General features: G+C 39.7%; 1 long non-coding RNA gene and 1 pseudogene across 1 annotated transcript in view; both read left to right on the top strand.

Annotated features, from left to right (window-relative positions):
• Positions 1-9921: 9921 nt before the first annotated feature.
• Positions 9922-22548, top strand: part of LOC139021221 (uncharacterized) — a 60168-nt gene continuing 47541 nt past the window's right edge. The window contains exons 1-2 of the long non-coding RNA XR_011473412.1: positions 9922-9980; positions 10621-10675. This is a non-coding gene — a long non-coding RNA (uncharacterized lncRNA). The remainder of the gene's footprint in view (positions 9981-10620; positions 10676-22548) is intronic.
• Positions 12834-12958, top strand: LOC139021359 (U2 spliceosomal RNA; annotated as a pseudogene).

Below are 22548 nucleotides of genomic sequence, written 5' to 3'. Positions count from 1 at the left end.
AAACTGATAGCTCTCAGAGATGTGGGGTTTAGGAGCTTGGTGAAATAGATAAGGGATTAAGGCAAAAAAACCCCTCATAGACACTGACAATAGTATGGTGATTACAAGAGGGAAAGGGGGTTGGGGGAGGTGGAAGAGAGTAAAGGGGGGATAAATGATGACAGAAGACTTGCCTTGGGTGGTAGACACACAATACAATATACAGATGATATATTGTAGAATTGTACACTTAAAACATATATTATTATTTTTTGTTAATTCTCACCTAAGAATATTTTTCCATTAATTTTTTAAAGAGATAGTAGAAGGGAGGGGGAGAGACAGATAGAGATCAATGTGAGAGAGTTACATCAATTAGTTGCCTCCTGCACGTGCCGACTGGTGCTGGGGATCGAGCCTGCAACTGAAGTATGTGGCCTTGACCAGGAATCAAACCCTCAACCTTTCAGTCTACGTGCCAATGCTCTAATCACTGAACCAAACCCACCAGGGCAAAACTTGTATCATTTTATTAACTAACTAGATGCCCAGTGCATGAAATTCTTGAATGGGGGGAGGGGAGGAGAAGTGGGGAGAGTCCCTCAGCCCAGCCTGCACCCTCTCCAATCCGGAACCCCTCTGGGGATGTCTGATGGCAGGATTGGGTCTAAACCGGCAGTCGGACATCCCTCTTGCAATCCGGGACCATTGGCTCCTAACCACTTGCTTGCCTGCTTGCCTGATCACCCCTAACCACTCTGCATGCCAGCCTGATGCCCCTAACTGCTCCCCTGCCAGCCTGATCACCCCTAACTGCCCTCCCCTGCTGACCTGATTGCCCCTAACTGCTTCTGCCTCAGCCTCTGTCACCATGGCTTTGTCCGGAAGGACATCAGGAAGATGTTCAGTCTAATTAGCATATTACCCTTTTATTAGTATAGATGTCACCCCAATAAGTCCAACAAGATTTAAAAAATAAAATGCCTAGAAAATAAATAATTTTTCTATCATTTTATCTCATTCTTTTATAACTTCTATGTTGTGTGGTTTTTATTTTTTAATTGATTTCAGAGAGGAATAGAGAGATAGAAACATCAATGATGAGAGAGAATCATTGATCGGCTGCCTCCTACACACCCTCCACTGGGGATTGAGCCGGCAACCCAGGCAGGTGCATTTGACCAGAATCAAACCCAGAACCTTTCAGTCCTCAAGCCAATGCTCTATCCACTGAGCCAAACTGACTAGGGCTACGTTGTGTGTGTTTTTTTTAAAAAAATACATTTTTATTGATTTTAGAGAGAGAGGAAGGGAGAGGGAGACAGAGAGAGAAACATCAATGCAAGAGTGAAAACATTGATCCACTGCCTCCTGCACACACCCCAACCAGAGAGCAAACCTGCAACCTGGGCATGTGCCCTGAACCAGCGACCTTTCAGTGCACAGGATTACACTCAACCAACTGAGCCACACTGGCCAGGAATTGTGTATGTTTTATATTACTATTAATACTGATAAATCATGGTCTATTTCCCTCCCTTTAAACTGCACAGGGAATGTCATCAAGAAACTTGGAGGTGACTAAATGGTGAAAACAGAATTTTTAACTTAAAACTCCGGACTCAGAGTGATCTCTGTTGCTCATTTAAAAACTGCCCAATAACTTGTCATCAATACAATGGGTTCTCCACCCATCATGGGGCAGGTGAGGGTGGAGTATAAGTGATCTTTGGAGCACTGAGAATCCCGTAACACTGTTAGGAATTCTGTGATCATGTTAATTTGACTTGCTGCACAGACAGTCCATACATCTCATCAGATTTTCAAGGGATCTTTTTCCAACAGGGTAAGAATTACTGATAAAGAGGTGTTAGAGCATTAATGATGCAAGGCATTTTTCTGATAAGAAATTAATCTTTTTGTGACCTTTATAAAACAATCTGTCCATTTTATATGTCCAAACATGTATACCATTAAAAAAAACAAAACCCTACAGAACTCAATATATGTCTAGATAGTTTAAGTGCATTCTGACTGTCCAAAGGAAGGCTGCATTTGTCTCTGGAGATAGCCTTTATGAGGATAATTTCCTTCTGAAGGATTTTCTCAATAGTACTCTATTATATGTATGTTGTCTAGACAAGAAAGAATTTTATAAATGTTGTCATTAACATGTCTTTGAGGCTTTGACACATTTTGGGGCAGTGGTACTTTAGGAATAAGAACTTGAATTCAGTGTCTAAACTTTTTTCGTCAGAAATTGCTCAAATATTTTAACTTTTGTTTGGCAGGCCATTTTACTATGTTTCTCGGAATGATGATATGCTTCTGTCCCCATGTGACACCATGTCATCCCCAAGGCCCACAATCAAATGCCACAGCAGCAGGATACACTGTATCTGTCTCTCACGTTGTTTTATTGGGTTTTCTTGCAGCCTTTTACTTTAAACCACCTTCAGCTGTTACTGGACTTATCTTTTCAGTTACCATTTCAGTCTTTTATTGTGGGAGACCATTTCTAGTTCTACTTGCATGTCATCTCTCACCAGATTCTTACTTCAAGTTCAGTACAAAAAAAGTGCAATCTGCTATTGTCTTATTTCAGTCATTTTCACATGCTTATAGTTTTATGCAAATTCAAGAGGAGAGCAGACAAAAAGCCAGAAACATGTAAAACCAGAAATAATCACTACAATTACATCAGATGACCCTTTAAGGAAATTGAGATAAATCATCTGCTTTTGGTGGAGGAAGGGGAGTCAGTGTCTCCACAGGTAGGGATACAATACATTCCACAACAATATGGCTTTAGTTCAGGTTTCATCACAGAAAGTGATGGATAGGTACAACAAGAACAAGAAGTTTGGGAAAGGGTTGCAAACGTCTGCATTCTGCATGGGACAAGGTTTAGTGCTGGGCAGGAAGCTTTTATCTCCCCTTCAGATAAACTCAGCTGAACAGTCACTGACTTCAGTGAGTGCTGGGCATAAAGGAAAAGCCTGGAATTGTGCATATTAAATTGTTTATCTTAACAGAGACATTGTGATTCTGTTGGAATTTTACTTTTATGAAGACTATTTGGTGCCTTTTGGTAACAGACTTTCTTTAAATATGAAGGGAGGGGTGCTAAGGTATTTGCTGATAAGGGAAAAGAAGATCATAACATATAACATTTTTTGTTTGTTTAATACTTAGGACTTAGAGTTGGGGGGAATGTCTGAATCTTAAAGAGCTTGACATTTCACACTTTAGCTATATTTTGTTGAACTACTTTAAAAATATGCCCACCTATCAGGGGCATTTGTCTTTATATGACACCTCAGTTTTATGGTGTGATTTTATTTACTGACTTTAATGACTGCAACCACCATTACTTGATATTCTGCAGGTCCTATGGCCTATATCAATGTTTATTGTTTTCCTAAGAACTTAAGACCAAAATGGTGAGCTATTATTTCTAATGCTAACATAATAAATGACTATTTATCAAATGAAGAACATAATTAAATGGTGAAAACAAGTCGGGCCACCATGGCTCAGTGGTTGAACGTCAACCTATGAACCAAGAGGTCACAGTTTGATTCCCGGTCAGGGCATATGCCCCGGTTGTGGACTCAATTCTCAGTGTGGGTTGTGCAGGAGGCAGCTGATGAATGATTTCCCTCACCATTGATGTTTCTATCTCTCTCTCCCTCTCCTTTCCTCTCTGAAATCAATAAATATATGTTTTAAAAAAATAGTGAAAGCAAAATATAATAATCTAGATTAGTGACTATTCTTTTAAACAGCCTTCAAATGCTAGTATTACTGGTTTGAGCTGTCATGGACTATATATCTTTCTTGGAATGGTAGCACTATAACTTTTATAAGTCACTGCTTTAAAAATGCACACCAATCTCATAACCTCTGTCTCCATGCACATAACTAAATGTAATTGGCTTGAACACATGGTTGAATGACTGCCTGTGGCCACCCACCAAGGTTAGAATCTTGGTCTCCTCACTCCCAGTCAGCACACCCTCTACTCTGCTACTCTGTTTCCCTTAACATAAAATAAAAAAGTCTCCAAGCTCATGTTCTTTAGCTCAGTAATAGCCATCAATGCCCAAGGAATGGGCCCAGCACCATTCATTACATGCTATCAAATTTATTTTCATAGACTTTGGCTTTCAAACTATTCTAACAAATACTCTCAGAACGAAATGTATTCTATATCATGACCCAATATACACACACTTAGGTACACAGTGAACTGTATCAGTCAGGGTCCAACCAGGAAAACAGAAGGAATTTAATTTAGGGAATTGGTTATATAGGTGATAGAAGAGCTGAGAATATGGAACTGAGAGTAACAACAGTAAGAAGTCACTATTACCCCTAAACCAGAGGAACCAAGGGATGAGGCAGGGATTAGCAGAGCCCAGAGGCCAGGCTCTCCTAATGAATCTGAAACCATGATGGTCCTCAGCGTTAGAGCCAAGGTGGAGAAACAGCTGTTGTTAGAGATGAAGCTAGAAGCAGAAAGAGAAGGGGGAAATACCCTGTCTTCTCCTTCCCTCCTGTCCTTCAGTGGTCCTGTCTCTGGCCAGTGCCTCCCAGGGGCTGACTGCAGCTGACACAAGAGCCTGGGAATCACAGCCCACAAAGGTCATTCCCACTTAGGGTTGAGCAGAAGAGGGAGGAGAGGATCTGAGGGACAACAAACACAGTAACTAAAACAAAGTTTCCTAAAACAGTGCTTACTCTTACTAAGAGCAATGCCTTCTATTCTATTTCTCTTTTTATGTTGTACTCCCTGCCCCATGACTCATAATTCACCATGAGTTGAAAAACACTCTTTGGGCCAATAGAAGATGCACTTTCAGGAGTTTATAGATTATATAAATTTTAGTAAAATAAAAATTTCCATTGGGTTCCATACTTGGACCATCTTTTTAATAATGGATATAATAATATATTAATAATATATAAATACATATAAAATTGCATATGCAATAGTTTTAGACTTTTAGAAATGTAGTAAAATAGACATACTGCCCTAATTCAAATTAGTAATAAGAACATTTTAGGTCATGATCATATTTTTGCATATCAGGTCACATATTATGCTGACAGCAAATCTATAAAATTTCCCACCTTGGTGAGAGTTTAGACTATGAAATTTTGCTAGTAATACTTCTAGGGCCCAAGGTTTTAGTAGACTAATGATGGATTTGTTGGTCACTAGCCATTTACAAGGATATTGTACTATGTTAATTAGTGTATTCAAGGTATTTTTGAAAACTGGGTAAAACTGTTTAGATACTATCTCCTTCTAATATTCTATTAACATAAACATTGAAAGCAAAGATCAGTTAGGCCATTTATAACCTAAACACCTTTTTTTTGTAGCACTGAACAATCTATATATATAAAAGGCTAATATGCTGTGTCCAACCATCCGACTGGTAGCTATGATGTGCACTGACCACCAGGGGGCAGACACTCAATGTAGGAGCTGCCAAGCTGCAGTGACTTGACAGCGGTGGTTCTTGGGTGACGCACCCCAAAACCAGAGAGGAGGGAGCCCAATTCCTTGTATGGCCTTGCGATTCCACCTTTGGCTGTGGGTTACATTGTTGCTAAGGCACTGTGGGCCCAGAATCTGGTTTACTGCACACTTGCATTTGCGTTCCACACCCTGTATGACAGCAACTTTGCAGAGTGCCCTCTTAAACTCCAGGACCCCCCAGGGGATGTTGGAGAGCTGGTTTTGGCCTGATCCCCATAGGCCAGGCCGAGGGACCCCACCTGCCAGAGGGATCCTGCTCACTCTCAAGATGCCCTTTGAGCCATGGCACCACCCCAGGTGCGGCTGGGCAGGGAGGGACCACAGGAGGTTGGCTCCAGGGCATGTCCAGCCCATCTCACCCAGTCCTGCCCCGCCAGCCATCTTCTAATTAATTTCCTTTCAATGTGCATGAATCCATGCACTGGGTCACTAATATATATATATATATTTATATATAATATTACACTTTTAATCAGTGTTCTACTAAATGATCACAACTTTCACTTTCTCCTGAATAACATCCACCCTGCCCCGATCCAGGAAAAAATTCCCCCTGTAGTGATAGATGCATAGCAGACTTAAACACATTGCCATATATATGATATCTTATACAAATGCTGCTAATAATGAAATAGGAAAGCTCTTGGAGCATTCAAGTAAAACTGAGTGGCATTACCATCAAAATTTGTACATTTAGATGATTTATATAGTATTGGGAAACATAGAAAGTAAATATGAGGAAATACCGCTGCAGAGCTCAGTAACACTGGAGGTGGGTTGGCCATCATCAAAGGAAAATTTAAGTGTATAACCTCCCTTCAATGTGAGCTCCTCTTCTTCAGATGGGTTCTGCCTTGGACAAGTCATGTGACTTTATCTTATGAATCCTTTAAATTTCACGGATAAAATGGGACAATTTGTGCCAAATAATTTCTGATTTCTTCCATCTTAAATGCTCTGTCTCAGTTTCCTCATTTATAAAATGGGATAATATAATAATGGCACCTAACACGAGGCACTGCTATGAGAATTATAAAAGACAAAGATATAATACATGTATCATGGTGCCAATACAGAGGAAATACTCAACAAAATGAAGCTATTGTTATTGTTTTCAGCTCAATCAGTCCAAGAAATTGTAAAACATTGGCTTTTCTCAGTCTTCATTTTTTTGTTCTAACTCTCAGAAGTCAACTACTTTATAAAGTTCAAACTTGCATTCGTCTCCTTGTCTTAACAAGCCTTAACACTCCTCCTTCTCAGGCAAATGATGCTCAATCCCTTCCATGGCCTTCACTTCCTCCTCCTCTTCTGCACCTTCTTGGGCAGATCCTCAAGGCTCAAGTCTTCTTGCTCAGCCCTTCTTACTTTGAATTTTCTATCAGAATTCTCAGTCTCTTTCATGGCTTACAAAACAGGGTGTTAAATCTTCACTACTTTCCCAAAATTTAATCTTGTAACTCCAGCTGCCCCAAAGCCATCCACATTTGAATGGTTTTCCTTTTGTCTTACTATGCCTAAAGCATAATATGCTATTGTATATAAAATTAGTGAAAAATCATATATTCCATTGTAATGGAGTATTACTCAGCAATAAAAAAGAATGACATCTTGCCATTTGTGACAGCATGGATAGACCTAGAGGGTGTTATGCTGAGTGAAATAAGTCAGACAGAGAAAGACAAATGCCATATGATTTCACTCATATGTGGACTCTAAAAAACACGCACCAAAGCAAATGAATAAGCAAGACAGAACAGAAACCAACCCATAATTATAGAGCTGATGGTTGCCAAAGGGAATGGGGAGATGGGAATAAAAAAACACACAACTATCCATAACTCTACCAGCCTAACCCAAAACTAATGATTTAGTTGTATTTCTTCTTAGTCTTTCCCATTGCATATGTTTTGTGCCATTGTAATAACAGCTTGCAATTCTAATTGTATCTTGCTTTCAATTCTAATTATTCCATAATGATTTTCCATGTTGCAAAAGCTTTCATAATAGATTATTGTTTTACTATTATCTCTGTTTCTAGTAACTCTCTCTTCCAGTTCATTCTACATACCTGGCTAACTTTAATCTTATTCACAGCATGGCTTTACGCAGCTTTCATGTGCTGAAGAACCTTGGGTGATTCGTATTGTTCAAAAAATGAAGCCCAGGCACCTTAATTAAGGTCAAATGTCCCACTCAAACAGTAGCCTATCCTTTCCAGCCCCATGCTTCTCCTTCAGCCAAGCTATATGACTTGTGATTCCATAAACAAAGTGATAATAGCCCCAGCACCTTCCTTCAAGCCATTCTGTCTACCTATAATGCTCACTTTCCCTTTGAATCTTTTTCTTTTCATTTTTTCCCACTCACAATTTCTATTTTTAAAATACAGTTTAATTTTATTCCATCATATTTTATCGCTCTGTGCCCTCTACCACCTCCACCCATCATCACAATCACCGCACTGTTGTCCCTTTGACTCTTTGGCTCAGGAGCTATTTCCTCCCCCAGAGAAGCTCCTCTAGCTGCCCCACTCATCATGATTACTCTCTTTTCTATGTTGAACATTTTCTACTTGTTGCCTGAACCACTTGTTGGCCATATTCTAAGCCCATATCTTGTACCTCTCTGTGCCTCGTGGCTCAGCACAAAGAACATGCTCAAGAAACATTTATTAATGATGATTATGATGCCCACTGTCAGCACAGCTGTTCTGCTTTCTGCAATAATGAGGAAAGTAATATGGGAGCATGAGGGAGGAAATTCACTCTAGTCCTCCTTAAATACTGCCAAAAGTCCTAGGAGATTTATATACATTCTATTCCAATAGCAAAGACATAATCAAAGTTTGGAAAAAAGGAAGTAAGGAAGGACATGATCAAGGATTATTTTGCATTTTCACCTAATCTGTTTTATGATATAGCAAGATAAATGTGAAACATCCGCCCTAACCGGTTTGGCTCAGTGGATAGAGCATCAGCCTACGGACTCAAGGGTCTCAGGTTCAATTCCAGTCAAGGGCATGTACCTTGGTTGCAGGCACATCCCCAGTAGGGAGTGTGCAGGAGGCAGCTGATCAATGTTTCTCTCTCATCAATGTTTCTAACTCTCTATCCCTCTCCCTTCCTCTCTGTAAAAAATCAATAAAATATATTTTTTTAAAAATGTGAAACATCCTATATAATAAAAGCAGAATATGCAAATCGACTGAATGGCAGAATGACCAGTTGGCGGGGGGCGGGGCTGGCAAGCAGGCAGCGCCAGGCCAGCCAAGACACATGCCAGTGGGCAGAGGGAGGGAATGGCGATGGGAGGGTGGGGGCAGTGACCAGCGGCGGTGGAGGGGCGATGGGGTGAGCTGGCACCATCCCCTGATCACCTGTCTGGTCGCCTTCCACAGAGGGGGCCTGCGGCGGCTGTGGCGGGGTGATGTCGGCGGCGCTGTCCCGATTGGCCCAGTGGTGGCAGTGGCAGAATGATGGGGGCAGCGCTGTCCCCTGATCGCCCGTCCGGTCGCCTCCTGCTGAGGGAGGCCGGACTGCAGCTTAGGACAGTAGGCCATCCCCTGAGGACTCCTGGACTGTGAGAGGGCTCAGGCCAGGCTGAGGGACCCCACTCTCCCAGTGCACGGATTTTCATGCACCGAGCCTCTAGTCTCTATTATAAAATGTCTTGAGACTCATAACTCAAACAGTGGATAATAGAACAGTCTAAATGAGAACCTTAGGCTTTGTAAGTCAAGTCAATGTACTTCAGTCATTATCATAAAGAGTATGGTATGATGGTTAAAAGCTTGGGCTCTCAAGTGGTACTGCCTAGCATACAGTTTTAACCCTACCAACTACTGGCTATGTGATCATGAAAAATTTACCTAACTTTTCTGTGTTCCGGTTTCCCCAACCTGTGAAAGAAGGACAGTAGCAGTGATATTCTAGAAAATATTTAACAACTGGCTCTCCTTTTCAAAGCCTTGATTTGTATCATATGTCGGTATCTATGGTGTAAATACTCCCACAATGGCTGATTTCAAGCTACCAACAGGCTCACAAAATGCAAGCCAATTTGATAATGGATTCTGACAGGGTACCTTACTTGTAGGATTGTTGTTAAGATTAAATAAGTTAACACATGCAAAACACTTAGAACTGGCCCTGGAACATCATATACTTAGTTTGATGAATATTAGCTATTTTTTTATACCATTTTAGTTTGTCTTCTAAAATGGAGGATAGAAATAGCAAGTACTATTGAAAAAAAGCAGTTGCCTTGATTTTAATTCATTGCAACATCTTCCTAAAGACATGTTTTATGTTCACTATCACCAAGCAGCCTCATCAACTTTTTAAAAAATTTCCTTTCCTTTTCCTTAATTCATCTTTTTTAGGAGCATTCTAAGAATCAGAAGACTGGTTAAAAGCCACATACCAGTAAGGAAAAGAGGTTATAAACAGTAAGTATAAACCCAACTGAAAAATTTTCCCTGAAAACTCATCTTAAGAAAGGCTAAGTACTTAAATAAGTAGATATGAAAGTTTATTTGGATGCAATAACTTACTGCCTGTTAATGGGGAGGAATATGAATTGTATTCCATCAAAATAATGTTATTCCCTGGTGTTCTTCCTCACACAAAAATAAATAAGAATTTATATTTTAAAATACCCCCAAATACATGACTCTGAACAGTATGACTTTCTGCTTTTTGACTTCTGTGGGTATTTCCATGACTTTCATTTATAAAATTTGCTCGGTATTTCATCAGAACTAACACTCGGACAATAAATATTTGCTACATATACAAAACAGATTGGCTTCAAAGTATAAACCAAAAGATGACCAGCCAATAGCTCTGTTCATCAGCTGCGACTCCCAGACCCCAGCATTTTTCTCTAGGATGTCTTATTTTTTGCTCAGCTGTTTTGTTACTCTCTCGATTACAACTTCTGAATCCCTCATTTGCTTCTCCCATGCATAGGATGGTTTTTAATTTTACTTTTGCAAATTTTATTTTCTTCTTAGTCATTTTCTCCATTGTTCCTTTCCTCCTGTTGCTATTCATTTGTTATTTCTCTCCCGAATGCTCTGCCTAAAGTCAGCTTCAACGGGAGGAACGCAGGAAACAGCGAAACATTGAGGCTACAATCCATGTAAGTGCCCACTTGAATGGTTACTACTTTGAGAAAATGGAAGTCTCTCCCAATTTTTTGCCTACCATTTCTCCCCCTCCCCCAGCATCTGGCAACCACCCTTCTACTTTCTCTTTCTCTAGATATGATTATCCTAGGTACCTAACATAGAAGGAATCATAGAGCATTTGACATTTTGGGAATGGCTTATTTCACTTAGCATAATGACCTTAAGCTTCATTCATGCATTTAACAGGATTTCCTTCCTTTTCAAAGCTGAATAATATTCCATTGCATGTACCTACTACATTTTGTACATTTGTTTATCCATTGATGAACATTTGGGTGGCTTCCACTTTTTGGCTATAATAATACCACTAGGAACATGGATGTGCAAATATCTGCTCTAGCCCCCATTTTCAATTCTTTTGGTGATGCACCCATAAGTGGAATTGCTGGGACATATGGTAATTCTATTTTTTAATCTTTGAGGAACCACCATGCTGTTTTCATTAACCATATGTTTTCTTTTGTGTACCATTTTTATGTTGCCACCAGCAGTGCACAGGGGTTACAATTTCTCCACATCCTAGCCTGCACTTGTTATTTTCTGGGGTTTTCATTATTTTTAATTGCTGATCTTCATTAAAAGCATGTATGTTATTAAAAAAAAGCTATGAATATTGAATTTCTGTCATACACCATCTTGATCCCATGTTCATAGTTTTCAAAATCCCTTGAATTATGGTTTTGCCATTGCTCTCGTTTTTGTGCTGAGATACAGGGCTTGGTTTCCAAGATGAGATCAGAGACTGCAGAGCCTACTGAAATTCTGTGACATGATTGTCAAAAGGTCTCTCTCCACATTTTTTTCACAATGAAGTCATCTTACAAGGAACTTCTAGGATTGGAAAGCATCTCTCTAGTCAATAGGCCACTTCTCCCTGAACTATTGTTTTTTGCCTCTAACAGATGTTCAATAATATTTGGAATAGTAGAATTTTAAATCTCAAAAGAATCACATGGAAAGAAAACATAGGGGTACATGTTTAGAACCTTGGATTTGGCAATGTTTTCTTAGGTATGCACCAAAAGTACAAGCAACTGAAGAAATAAATAAATAAATTGAATTTATTGGAGTTACATTGGTCAATAAAATTATGTTTCAAGTGTACAATTCAATAATACATCATCTGCACATTGCATTATGTGCTCACCATCCAAAGTCTAGTCTTCTGTCACCATTTATCCTCCATTTACCTTCTTCACCTTGTCCCCACTGCCCTTTCCTTCTGGTAATCACCATACTGTTGTTTGTGTCCATGATTGTTGTTTTTTTACTTAATTTCTTCACCTATTTCACCCAGCCCCTACAAGTCCCCCTCCCTTCTGACAGCTGTCAGTCTGTTGTCTGTATCTATGGGTCTGTTTCTATTTTGTTTCTTTATTTTGTTCATTAGATTCCACATGTAAGTGAAATCTAGTAGATGATCATTTCCTTCCATGACCTAAGGCTACTTTGAAGTTAGCGCCTTTCCTGTTGGTGATTTAGTAGAAGTAGAAAGAAATGGGAGAAGATGGTGGGAGAAACTGGCAAGAAAGGAGTAAGAAGGAAAAATAAGACTCAGAGAATATATGGAGATGTATGGAATATTGTGGGGCTAGAATTCCCCATCTGTCTCTCCAATCTACTCTTTACTCTTCTGTGCCTAGCTTTGTGTCCCAAAGGAGGTGGACATTTGTTCCTGAACTGCATTAGTAAGGTCCTTCGTCTTTTGTCTTCCAGTTTTCTTCTGTCTAGCAGATGAAACTCTGACCCATCCACAGGAACTCTGTGTGTGTGTGTGTGGTGGCGGGCGGGGGGGGGGGGGGGGGGCGGAGAAATGAGGTCAGGATGCCCATTCCTCTGTTGAACTTCCAATTGGCTGAATATCTCCACCTCAGGCCACGGTTTTTCTCTGGGAGGGGGGTCATTTTCTATGGTTAGTTTTCTAGGTTCTGATACCTGCTCCTTTCTCTCACTCTCTCAGATCCACAGATACTAATAGCTCTCCACTATTGCCAGTCTTGGGATCTTTCACCATACTAATACTCTGGGGATTTCCCTGAATCCTGCCTATATCTTTGTAAATGTCCCTCCATTAATATGCCTCAAGTTCCATTTTTTAAAAATCTTTTTATCGCTTCTCGGCCTTTTGGCTAAGATCAAGTGTAGTATCTGTTCTTATCAGTTTAAAAATCTTTTTAAACTTTGCAATTACAGTTGACATACAATATTATATTAGTTTCAGGTGAACACTCAAATGATTAGATATTATATAACTTACTAAGTGGTCATTCAAATAATTATCACACCCATCTGACACAATACATAGTTATTAGAATATTATTACTATATTCCCTATGCTGTACTTTACATCTCCATGACTATTCTGTAACTACCAATCTTCTTCTCAATCCCTTCACCTTGTTCACCCACCCTCCCAAACTCCCTCCCATCTGGCAACTATCAAAATGTTCTCCTTCAATTCTAAATGATAGCTTTGCTGGGTAGAGTAACCTTGATTGTAGGTCCTTGCTTTTCATCACTTTGAATATTTCTTGCCACTTCCTTCTGGCCTGCAAAGTTTCTATTAAGAAATTAGCTGACAGTCTATGGCAGCTCCCTTTAAGTAACTAACTACTTTTCTCTTGCTGCTTTTAAGAGTCTCTCTTTGTCTTTCACTCTTGGCATTTTAACTATGATGTGTCTTAGTGTGGGCCCATTGGGTTCCTCTTGTTTGGGACTCTCTTCCTAGACTTGTATGTCTATTTCCTTCACCAGGTAGGGAAGTTTTCTGTCCTTATTTTCTTATTTTTTCAAATAGGCTTTCAATTTCTTGTCCTCTCTCGTCTCCTTCTGGCACCCCGCCCCCCATGGTGTGAATGTTGGTATGCTAAGTTGTTCCAGAGGCTCCCTACACTATCTTCATTTTGGGGGGATTCTTTTTCTTTTAGCTGTTCTGTTTATTTTTGCTTCCTTATATTCCAAATCACTGATTTGATTCTCAGCTTCATCTACTCTATGGTTGATTCCCTATGGTCTGTCAGTAAATTATTCATTTCAGTTAGTGTAGCCTTCATTTTTGACTGGTTCTTTTTTTATGGTTTCTATGCCCTTTTTCATGCTGAAGTTGAAGTTCTCACTAAGTTCCTTGAGTATCCTTACAACTATTGTTTTAAACTTGGTATCTGTTTTAAACTTGCCTTCATTTCATTTAGTTCTTTTTCTGGAAATTTTTCCTATTCACATGTCCTATTGTAGTTGTGTCTTTAGTGCTTTTAGTGCTGTCTTTAATGACATCACTGGGAGGGATTGACCCCCAGGATAATTGGCTGTGAGGACCGGCTGTGACTATAGTAGAGGAACTGCTATGCAGGAGCCAATACTTTGGAGCAGGACTTGCTTCAGTGGGGCTTTGGTACTCTCCCAGTCCGCCCCTGGAGTGTATCACTTGTGGAGGTGGTAGAGATGTAATCCAACATGGTCTGAAGCTGCCCACTGGGTGCACTAGCTCTGGGGCCTCCTGGGAGGTGCAAGGTCAGCCACTGCTTGTGCCCTTCCTGGGGCCACTGGGCACAAGCTACAGAGCAGTTGGTAGATGGCTGCTACTTGTGCTGGTCTTGGAGGTGCCCAGGAGAAGCCAAGCAGTGAACCAAGGCCAGCTGCAGCTAGTGCCTGGCCTGGGGCCACTTAGCAAGAGATATGGGGTATGCAGAGGTCAAATGCTGCTTGTTTGAGAGATTTTAGGGAAGCCTAAAGCTTGAGGCAAGAGAGGCTATTTTTATAGAAAAGCCACTGGAAATGGCTTGGGTGGGGCAAGATCTCAGGGAATCACCAGGGTGGGGCAAACAGTGTGAACCAGGATAATGGAGACTTAGATATGGTGCCTGCCTGCTGGTTCTGTGGTGGGGGTGTCTCAGAAAAGAAACAATAGCCTCTACCAGCACTTTTGTCTGTCAGAAAGCTGACAGCTGACACCCACTCCCAGCTCTCACTCTAATGCCAGACAATTCAGTTGCTCCCTGTATGCTCCTGGTTCCTTTCAAGCTGCTGCCCCAGTGCACTGGAGCTCAGAGGGAGTGAGCCTGAGTAAGCCCAAACACGGGCCCTTTAAGTGGAGCTGCCTGGGACTCCCACAGCCTCTGTGTCACTCAGCCACAATCCCCACTGGTTTTTATAGCCAGAAGTTATAAAGGATATCTCCTCCTGGTTCTGGAATCCTGGGCTGGGTGGCCTGTTGTGGAGCTGGAACCCCCTTGCTCTTCAGAAGGGACCATTGCAGCTGAGATATCCCTCAAAATTTTGATTCACCATACATGAGTGTGGGACCAGCCCATTCCATGTCTCCCCACCCCTTCTACCAGTCTCCATAAGGCTTCTTTAAATCCATAGTTGTAGGACTTCCATTCAGCTAGATTTCAGGTGGTTCTGAATGATCATTATTCTGAAGTTAGTTGTAATTTCTATGTAGTTGTAAATGGGTTCAAGTACTACATTTACCTAAGTTACAATCTTGACCAGAAGTTCAAGTTCCATTTGAATGCACCATCAGCTTCTTGCTGGGATTCTTGACTGCTAATATAATTGTCCTTTAACACAGTGTTCCACTAAACTCTGACAAGATGATCTTGGGAAATCCCTAGGAGATAGGGTAACAATTTTTACTGGCCTTTTTCCTTGGCCTTAGTAATGAAAACGTGAATGAATGTTTAAAATATAATCTGTAGTTAATTATTGATGGGATAATGTTTCTTTTCTTAGTATTCACTCTCCTCTGGTAAGCCCAGATCTCCAATTAACTATAAACAAAATTATGAAACTACTTTATGAATTAAGTTTCGAGCATCTTAAGTTTGAGATGCCTGAGGGAGATCTAGTAATAATAGTTTCTAAGTGTTCAAAGATGAAATTGTTTGCCACTGGAGACAGTGAGTTCCACATTGTAGGAGTGTCCAAGCAGAAGCTGGAAAAGCAATGGATTGGTTGTTGAACTTGCTGATTTAAGGGTCTTTTCCAAAGTGTACTTTTAAGATTCTTTGCTTTATGTTATATGGTCTATCACCATAATATTGATTATGAAAATGTTGACAATTAAGTTAGATATTTTACTATAACAAATGGTGCACAAACAATATGCATACAGACTTTTAAGCCCAAAAATCTTAGAGAAAATTTATCTGCAGTACAACATGATGAAAACTCTAGTCTTTGGAGACAGTTAAACCTCTGCTTCAATCCTAGGTCTCAGTGAAAAATCTATGTGTCTTATGGAAGTGACCTAATGTGTCTGTATCTCAGTTTTCTTACATCTTTCTCATAGCGATCGGGTAGAAATTCAGGGAAGTAACACATAAGACAAATTTAGGTTCCCCAAAATGTTAGTTCTCTTTGATTTATCATCATCATTAAAATGTGCTTTCTGCTATATCAATTTACAGTGAAAAGGTAAATAAAAATGCACTTAAGAATTCTTTTTAAAACTCATAGCTAACATCAGACTCAAAGTTAAAATGTGAAAGCGTTTTCTCTAAGATCAGGAACAAGACAAGGATGCCTATACTCACCACTGTTATTCAACATAGCATTGGAAGGTATAACCAGAGCAATATGGCAAGAAAAGAAAAATAGAAAGCATCCAAATTGGAAAAAAAGAAGTAAAACTGACCATATTTTCAGATAAAATGATGTTATATATAGAAAACTCTAAAGACTTCAGCAGGAACTGTTAGAAATAAACAAATTCAGTAAAATTGCAGGATACAGAATCAATATACACCAACAATGAACTATCATAAAGAGAAATTAAGAAAACAATCCCATTTACAACTGCATCAAAGAGAATAAAATACCTAAAAATAAATTTAACCAAAAAGATGAAAGCCCTATATATTGAAAACTATAAGACACTGATGAAAAAAATTGATGAAGATATAAATAAATGGAAAGACATTTTATGCTTATGAATTGGAAGAATTAATAATGTTAAAATGCTTACACTACCCAAAGCAATCTACAGATTCAATGCAATCTTTACAATATTCAAAGCCATTTTTCATAAAAATAGAACAATCCTAAAATTTCTATGGAATCACAAATGGCCCTAAATTGACAAAGCAATCTTGAAAAAAAAAGTTGAAGGCATCATACTCCCTGACCTAATACTATACTACAAAGCTATAGTGATCAAAATAGTATGATATTGGCATAAAAACAGACACACAGATCAATGTAACGGAACAGAGAGCCCAGAAATAAACCCATACTTTATATGGTCAATTAATCTATGACAAAGAAGGTAAAAATATATAATGGGGTAAAGACAGACTCTTCAATAAACGGTTCTGGGAAAACTGGCTAGTCACATGTGAAAGTATGAGACTAGACTACTATCGTACACAGCCCACAAAAATTAACTGTAATGGTTTAAGACTTGAATGTAAGACCCGACACCATACACTTTCTAGAAAAGAAAGGAGGCAGTAAGCTCCTTGTTATAGGTCTTGGCAATGAATTTTGGCTCTGACTCCAAAAACAAAGGCAACAAAATAAAAAATAAACAAGTAGAACTACATCAAATGGAAAAGCTTCTGTACAGCAAAGGAAATAATAAACAAAATTCAAAGGCAAACTATTAAACAGGAGAAAATATTTGAAATTATATATCTGATAAAGGGTTAATATCCAAAGTATATAGAGAACTCATTCAACTCAAGAGCAAAAAGATAAAATAAAAAATTGATTGAAAAATAAGCAGAGAACCTGAATAGACATTTTTCAAAAGAAGACATACAGATAGCCAACAGACACATAAAAGATGCTCAGTATCACTGATCAGGGAAATACAAACCACAATGAGATATCACCTCACACCTGTTAGGATGGCTGTCATCAAAAAAGACAAGAAATAACAAGTACTGCAAAGATGTGGAGAAAAGGGAACCTTCATTCACTGCTGGTGGGAATATAAATTGGTGCAGTCACTGTGGAAAACAATATTGAAGTTCCTCAAAATGTTAAAAATACAGCTACTATATGATCCAGCAATTCCACTTCTGGTATTTATCCGAAGACAACCAAAAACAATAATTCAAAAATATACATGTACTTCCATGTTCATTACATGATTATTTACAATAAAAAGATACGAAAACAACTTAAGTGCCAATCAACAGATGAATAAAGAAGATGCAGTATATATCAGTGTGTGTATATGTGTGTAATAGAATACTATTCAGCCATATATATATATATATATATATATATATATAGAGAGAGAGAGAGAGAGAGAGAGAGAGAGAGAGTGTTGGGTGAGGATTACCAAAAGAAAAAAATAAAGGAATTTTGCTACTTGGGACAACATGGATGGGTCTCCTTGAGGACATTATTCTAAGTGAAATAAGTCAGATAAGTCAGATAAAAACAAATACCCTACGATTTCACTTAAATGTGGAATTTATAACAAACAAACAAGCCATGCTCATAGATACAGAGAACAAACTGGTGGTTGCCAAGTTAAGGGAGTGTGGGGGAGGGGTAAAATGTGTAAAAGGGATCAAAAGATACAAACTTCCAGTTAGAAAATAAATGTGGTGGGGATGTGATGTACAGCATGTGACCATAGTTAATAATGCTGAATTGTATATTTGAAAGTTGCTAAGAGAATAGATTTTAAAACTTCTCATCACAAGAAAAACACATTTGTAACTATGTATTGTATGCATGGTAACTAGACTTACTGTGAGGAACATTTTGAAGTGTATACAAATATTGAATCATTATGTGATACACTTGAAACTAACATAATGTTACTTATACCTCAATATAAAAATAATTATTTTTTAAAGTTGATAATGGCCATCAAAGTAAAGATCAACACATCTACTTTAGCATCCCACAACATTGAGGGCACAGGGTTATATGCTATAAAGAATACATTATATAAAAACCTTCCCTGAAAGAGCTGATATTTTAAAATAATAGTAAATAAATTCTGTTCATACCGTGCTTTTCACCTTACAGCCATTTTGCTTGGTGCCTCACAACAATGCTATAAGCCAGGCACCATTATCTCCATTTATAAAGGAAAGAATGTGAAAAGGGCAGAAATCATAATCCTAGAGGAAGTGGTCTTTTCACAGATTCATTCAGACATCTTATTTGGTCGAGGAAACAATATTGAAAAACAAAAAACATGAAAAAATTAAAAAATTGAATGACACATGGCAGCATGGATATTCTCTGTGAGTTAAGTTAAATTATCTCCAAGTACAACTAGGAATTTCAGGAGCAAGAAAGCCTTGGGCTGGAGGAGTGGGGCCATTGGAGAAACATGTAGCCTTGGGGTTTAGAGCATAGGCTCAGAGAACTTGGTCAAATCCTGGCTCTTTCACACCCAAATGGTGCTGGTGGCCCTTTGTGTTAGCCTTTTCTGTACCTCGGTTTCCTCATCTGTAAAATGGAGGTATAATAGAACCTACCTGGGGAATTTTGTGAGGTTTCAACGAGGTAACCTAGTTAAAGTACTTGGCATAACCCCTACCTCACAGAAAGTGTTTAATAAATACAGCTGTGATGATTACAAGACAAAGCAATGGAGTCCCAGTGGAGAGCTAATTTGCCTAGAGCCACGGAACTGGTTAGTGACCAAGCAGAGAGTGGAGCCCAGATCTGGTCCATTGTCCTTTTGTTCTAAATGAGCCATAACTTAATTGGTTTTTGGAACATGGGTGGTAAGAACTTCAGCTAAAAGAGAGAACAACAGCTAGATATTCTGCTCTTTGCAATCTATCTAATGATGGGGCTTTTCCAGGAAACAGACACATCACAAATATCTATGCAGAAACATAAATAAATATAATTCCTTCAGAAGGTTCTTGTCTTCCTCCTCACGATTGAGCCCCTTATAACATGGCTGGTCTGTGATTTGAGGGACCAAGCCGTCTCAGACAGGTAGAAAAAAGCACAGGCTCACAATGCACTCCCCTCTTGCTGTGACTGGTGCCACAGTGAGGCCCCAGTGTAGATGCTTCTGGCCGGACAGAAATGGATGTGGAGATTAAAGAACTAGAGTAAAGCCTGCAATCATCTTTGAGACCAGCTTGTGCCTGTTTTTTAATAAACATGCTCAGCTATTTTGAGCCATCAGGGACTTATCACTCCCAGCCTCCATTCAGAAAGCATTCATCTGGTCACATGAGACCAGGAGAGCAGGAGCCTGCAACCAGCGACCACAGTGTCCTTGGCTAATAAGGGCAGGCTCTCTCACCAGGCATCAAGGCCAAATGAATTTGGGTAATCAAGACTTAAGTAATAATGAAACTCGAAACAACATTGAGCTGAGTAGGGTTCTGGATCCTTTTCCCTGCTTAGATCTCTCCTGCTGGAAGTATTTGTTGTTCTTGGCCTTTTGAAGTCATTTCACATCAACCCCAGTCCCTCCCAGTGAGCACAAGTTGACCCAAAATCTTTATTGGGCTCTTGTGACACCATTTTCCTGGCATTTCTTGGAATAACAGTAGAGCCTCCCTGGGTTTAGAAAGTGCTTTTCTGGTTAATGAGGACTGCACAGTTTCATTCCTAATTACAGTAGTCCCTTTTATAGTGTCATGTTCCTAGCAGAGATGGGAAAGTTTGCATCCTTAAACGCCAAGCCAGCACAACAGTTGTAGCATATATTAAAATCTGAGGAGTTATAATATTCTATTTAATTCTTTAAGAGAGACTTCCACAGGGCCTGCCCCTGCATTTCCCAAGAGTAACTTAGGAGGACATTCCAGTCCATGTGTGTGAGCTGAGATAGCTGCAGTTTTGAGAACTTGAATATTAGAGAGCCCAGGAGATGACTTTCTCAGCTCGACCAGCTTGAGAAATCTATTCATCCTTCTCCAATTTTAAAGAATACGGTGAGATTCCTCTGCTTCTCTGTAATTCAACACAGTTTTGAGAGCCTTGCTTAGATCATGTGACTGGATTTTAGCCAATTTGAATGGTGTTGATGTGAGCGTTTCAGAGTCTATTGCCCAGTAATACTCCTGGGCAGATTTATTTTGGTCCCTTTGGGAGGTTCTGCATATTTAGCTTATAGCCCTCCAGCTGTCTCCTCTCTGCTTTGATTTTACTCCAGTTACTTCATTTTGCCCTTGAAACCAGGAAAAGTTTGATAACCACTTTTTTCTTTTGGAAAATATGATGGGTAGTACCTGCTGCATCATCAGTGGTGGTAGAAGACAGAAGGTAATGATAGTCCTGTCTCTTACCTTTTGTCACCTTTCATGCTAATGCAGGCAAGACTTACTTCTGTGAAGAAGCCAGCGTGGTGGGACAGAATCTGACTTGATTCCCAACATTGCCACGTGTGTCACCTTTGAATTTCAGCTTCCACATCTGTAAGATAGGGTAATAACCAATCCTTAGGTCTGAGAATCATGAGATGATGCGTGCAGAGCACTGAGCTTGGTGTACAAAGAGGTACTTGCCATGTGTTAGCTGCCTTTCGCTTTCCCTTCAAGAGGCCCAGATGAAACACGTAAGAGCCTGCTTAGGAAAGAACATGTGCAATTGAAACTTCAAAAACTGTTAGCCAGAAACATCTCCTTCCTTGATAAGGAATTGAAGGGATTAGAGATATTTCTAAATATGAAACTTCTTTCATGTAATTAACCTTGGACTTTTTAGACAAGCAGCAGCAAGATCATCTTACATAAGGAATATATAATTAAGCTGGAGATTAGCATTTGCCTGCCTACCACCAGGGGACAATATGAGGCTGTAATTACTGTTCAGATCTCCATTGAAATACTGGGCTTGGTAATGTTAGACCCCAAAAGAAGCATGCAACAGTTTCTTCCAAGAGCATCCAAAGAGGGGGCACGGTGTAGTGGAAAGAATATTGATTTTTGACTCTAAGTCTTGTTACCTATTAACTAAGTAAACATCTGTGAACCTCAGTTTTGTTTGATTTTTTAATCTGTGAAATAGGCTAGGGCAGCGGTTGGCAAACTGTGGCTCGGCAAACCGCGGCTCGCGAGCCACATGCGGCTCTTTGGCCCCTTGAGGGTGGCTCTTCCACAAAATTCCGACTTCTGCGCATGGGCCACAAAGTTTCAATCGCACTGTATGTGCGCGCCCGCACGTGGTATTTTGTGGAAGAGCCACCCTCAAGGGGCCAAAGAGCCGCATGTGGCTCGCGAGCCGCGGTTTGCCAACCACGGGGCTAGGGGATTTCTGATTTACTCACAGGACTATTTAGAGTAGAGCTTCTCCAATTCCAATGTGTGTACAAAGCACCTGGTCTTGTTAAAATGCAGAGTCTGGCTCAGGAGGAGAGGAGCCTGGGATTCTGCATTCCTAGCCACTTCCAGGAGATGCCAGTGCCGCTAATCATAGACCACACTTTGAGAAGTAAAAATGTAGAGGATTGTATGAGATACTATATAGGTAAAAGGACTTGTAAACTCTTGGACGGGTAGAAGGTAATGCCATTAGCAGCAGCAGCATTCATATATTCTACTGAGAGATTTTCTCTAATAAATACTACTACTGATTTTCATGTCTTTCCATCCTACACTGTTCTTTTCAGGGCATCTAACAGTGCCTATATGAGGAATTCTTTTTTTTAGTGTAGTTAAGATAGGGCCTATGGGAATGCAAAATGCCTGGCACAACACTGATAAGGAAGGAAAGGAGAGATTAAGTAAAGAAGGAAGGGAGAAAGTATAGAAATACATTGTGTTTTAGGGGTAAGAGGTGGCCGTCTCCTCTTAGAGATAAGGAGATGTAGTGGATGGAAGGGAGGCAACCCATTGGCGTTTGGATCGAGTGCTTAAGGACAACAAGCTTCACAGTAGGTGGA

This window comes from Myotis yumanensis, unplaced genomic scaffold (assembly GCF_028538775.1).
Source record: "Myotis yumanensis isolate MYYU_CA2020_CCGP unplaced genomic scaffold, mMyoYum1.0.hap1 SCAF_12, whole genome shotgun sequence".
NCBI classification, from domain to species: domain Eukaryota; kingdom Metazoa; phylum Chordata; class Mammalia; order Chiroptera; family Vespertilionidae; genus Myotis; species Myotis yumanensis.
Note: the sequence above shows the minus strand (reverse complement) of the source record. Positions and strands in the feature narration are given on the sequence as shown.